Raw genomic sequence first — 3,772 nt, 5'->3', positions numbered from 1 at the left:
TGTGTGTGTGCGCGCGCTCCATTGCGGCTGAGGTTCGGTGTGTGTTCGGCATCACAAACATGCTGAGTGCTGCGGCCCGGCCCACAGTGTGTGCCGGCGGTGCATTAGCAGCAGCGGCAGCGCGCTGACCCGTGCTCGCCTCGCTGTGTTTTTATCTCTGCCTGTGTGACCCGCATTGTAAACACAGCATCCTCCGCTAAGCTGTGCGTTTTGCCGCGCGTGGGCGTGTGCGTGCTGAACTGTGTGCTGTGAATGATGAGCAGCAGCCTCGGCCCGACCCGCTCCGTGTTCGGGCTCCGTGACTCTCCATCTTGCATATCAATGCGCCGGTTATCAGCTCCGCGCGCGCGTGTGTACGTGCGTGCGCTCTGGCCGGCCGCGTGCGCGTGAACCGTGCCGGGAGGTTAATTGAGGGGAGGGCCTCTAAACCGTTGCCCAGGGAAACGCTCGCACCGTCCGCCTCCTCATTGGCTATTCGGCTCCACGCGCCCAACAAACGAACCGGCGCCGGATCCTCTCCGAGCTCCGCGGGAGGAGGGCTCCGCTGACGGAGGCTCCTGGCCGGGCCGGCGGGGCGGAGCGGCCCCCTGCTCCCCGACCTTCTGGAGCTCAGACAACAGGCTAATCCTTACAGCACACAGAGGAGCCGCTAAGAGCAGAGGATTAGCCCGGAAGTACAGCCCGGTACAGCCCGGCCCTCCGCTGCTCCTCTTCCTCCTTCTCGTCCCTCCGCTGCTGCTCCTCTTCCTCCTTCTCGTCCCTCCCCTGCTCCTCTATGAACATCTCTGCACCTCCTCCTCTGTCACTCTTGTTCAGTTCCTCTAATCCTGTATTTACTGTCCTCCTCTAACTCCCTCTGCTCCTTGTCTTCTACTCACAACTCCTCCTCTCTTGCTCCTCTTATCTCCTTTATCCTCCTCCTTTGCTCCTCCATCTCCATCACCTCCCTCTTCACACCTGTTCTTCTCTTTCTCCTCCATTTCCTGCCGCCTCTCTCTTCCTCAGCTCTGCATCCCTGCTGCTCCTTGAGGAGTCATGATTCCTCCTCTCCTCGTTGTCCTCCTCCTCTGCCCACCTTCCTCACTTTTATTCCTCCTTTTCTCCTCCTGCTCTTCCTCACTCTTTCTTTGCACCTCCTTTACTCGCTCACTTCCTCCAGTCCTGTATTTGCTGTCCTCCTCCTCTTTCTTGCTCCTCCATCCTTTTATCCTCCATTTGCTCCTCTTAGCTCCATTTTTCTCTCTCCATCACCTCCTTCTTCTCCTCATGATTGATCTTTTCCTCCTCCTCTGCTCCTCTTCACCTTCCTCATGAATATTTTTGCACCTCCTTCGCTGTGACTCTAGTCCTGTATTTACTGTCCTCCCTCTGCTCCTCCATCTCCATCACCTCCCATTTCTCCCTCCCTGCCTCCCTCCTCCTCCTCTCCACATCATCTCTAACCTACATCTCCTTCCTCCATTATCTCCATCACATCATCTCCTCGACTCTGCTTCCACTCCACTGCTCCTCTTTTTCTTCCTTCCTCTCCTGATTCTCCTCCCCCTGACCTCCTCCTGACCTCCTCCTTGGGTTTACACACTCTCCCTTCCTCCTCGCCTCCTTTCCCTTCGTGTTTGCTCCACTCTTCCCCTCCTCGTTTCGTTTGACCTCCTCCTCTTTGAACTCAGCGGTTTCGTTTTTACTCCTCCCGTCTGGTGTTCCTTCTCTGAGCTTCATGTTTCTACACGAAGTCCAGCAGCTCTGAGGAACCAGAACCACACGAAGGAGAAGGAGGAGGAGGAGGAGACAGAACCGGTCGGTAGAGCGAGTGCAGAACGCAGAAACCCAAAGATGTCTTTGATTATTTATTTCACAAAAACTGCTAAAACTTAGAATCAACACGTGGAGTTTGTTTCCAGCAGCCTGCAGGTGTTTATGGGACTCACCTGGTTGAATTAAATAAAATAAACTCATCTACGTCTGTTTCTGATCCGTTTCCTCTCGGCTCTGTTGACACCAAACCTGCAGTTCAGATGAAACCTCTCTGGTTTGTCATGACGAGACTCTGATGGATTCACGGTTCCACCAAGAACAGCAGAAGGTTTCGTTTTTTGCAGAATCTATTTTGCTCAAATTATTTTTAAGGAGATTTTTTTTTACATTAGAACGATGCAAATATCCGGATTGTGAGTGTACGATCAGTCCAGAGTTCTGCAGAACCGTAACAGTCCAACGTTCTGCTCTCATGAATGGTGCCGTTTAGGTGAGACTAAAACCCGTCTGAAGGTTCTGGAGTTCAGAGGTTGGACTCGTTCCCAAACCGCTCGTCGTCCTCAGCTTCCTGATTCCTTCCTTCTTATCCCCAGATCTCCTCCTCATCCCTTTATCCCTCCTCCTCACAGAAGATTTGAGGAGGACAGGAGGAGGTGATCAGGACCATGATAATGAGGAGCTCCAGTGAGCAGCAGAGCCAGAAGATCAACCCGACGAGGAGGCAGGAGGTCAGGACCTCTCCTCCTGCTTGTGTCTGATTGTTTTACTCCTCACCTTCCTCTTCCTCTTCCTCATCCTCATCATCATCACCTTCTTCATCGTCCTCCTCATCATCATCTCCTCCTCTATTTCTAATCATCTGGTCGTATTTTCCGTCACCAGATCTTTCGTCCTCCTCCTCCTCCTCCTCCTCCTCCTCTTCTCGTCCTCTTTTCTTTTCTCCCTCGTCTCCTTTCTTTCATCTACGTTTCCTTTGTCCTTCCTCTTCTTCCTGGTCTCGTCCTTCCTGACATAATAAAGTTTCATCTCGTCTCAGTGACCTCTTCATGTTTCCTTCTTTCTACCAAACTGCAGCTAAACTTTGGTCTGAACTACGTTCTGAGGGGAACCTTCCATCTGTTTCTAGCTGAAGCATCGTATCCATCAGTCTATTGCCTTGTTGTTGCAGCTGTTCCTCCAGCGGTGTCACGGTGACATCTGTCGCCCTGATAAACGCAGGAGAACATTTAACAAGCTTCAAAGAGTTCACCAGAGCCTGACCCTGTCCTGGATCTGACTACGTGGTGTCGGTGCCTAAACGGAACCAGAACACGAGTTAGAACCGACGTGAACGACGACAGAAACCCAACCGAAGCCTCGTTGATCATCTCTGTGAGCAGCAGGGCGTTCTGGATGTGTGGCTGTGGGCTGAAGGAGACGAGGCGTCACAGTTCCAGCTCCTCATCAGCTTTTTAAATGCAAAACTGTTGAAACGAGCCGTTGCTGATCTGAACAATGAGGTCAGTATTAACTGTGAACATCAGCCGTGACTCCAGTATAACCGCTGCTCTGCTCTCGTATCCTACTTTTATCTTTTCACTTCACTTTAAGGCTGCATTTCTGATTCTGTGTTTTTTCTGAGCGACCTCTGGCCCTAAAGCGTCCTCCAGGACGTCAGGACTCCTCCGTACGACGAGGCCGACGCTCCCTCGTCTCTCCGAGGATCCGAACCCGGACCTGAACCCGGCTGCTGACTGACTTCACGTCGACTCTGTGACTCTTTCCTTCAGGTTTTAAATCCCTCAAAACCTCACTGAGGAGGCGGTTTGGTTGGAAGACGGATCTTCTGTTTACGCTTTCCTCTCCCCTGAACTGCCTCCTCTTCATCCTCCTCCTCCTCCTCCTTCCCTCCTTTATACGTTCTCCCTCCAGGTGACCGTTGAGTTGATACGAGGGCTGTAAGTCAGCAGGCCGGAAAGAGCTTTAGTGTGTGTTTCTGCCTGTGTGTGTGTGTGTGTGTGTGTGTGTGTGTGTGTGT

The 3,772-nt window shown here is 52.4% G+C and overlaps 1 long non-coding RNA gene across 1 annotated transcript in view; it reads right to left on the bottom strand.

Annotated features, from left to right (window-relative positions):
* The window catches only part of LOC103366357 (uncharacterized), a 20,455-nt gene that overhangs the window by 3,302 nt on the left and 13,381 nt on the right, over positions 1-3,772 (bottom strand). Inside the window, exon 4 of the long non-coding RNA XR_520663.1 lies at positions 1,863-1,870. This is a non-coding gene — a long non-coding RNA (uncharacterized LOC103366357). The remainder of the gene's footprint in view (positions 1-1,862; positions 1,871-3,772) is intronic.

This window comes from Stegastes partitus, unplaced genomic scaffold (assembly GCF_000690725.1).
Source record: "Stegastes partitus isolate 25-593 unplaced genomic scaffold, Stegastes_partitus-1.0.2 Scaffold934, whole genome shotgun sequence".
NCBI lineage: Eukaryota > Metazoa > Chordata > Actinopteri > Pomacentridae > Stegastes > Stegastes partitus.
Note: the sequence above shows the minus strand (reverse complement) of the source record. Positions and strands in the feature narration are given on the sequence as shown.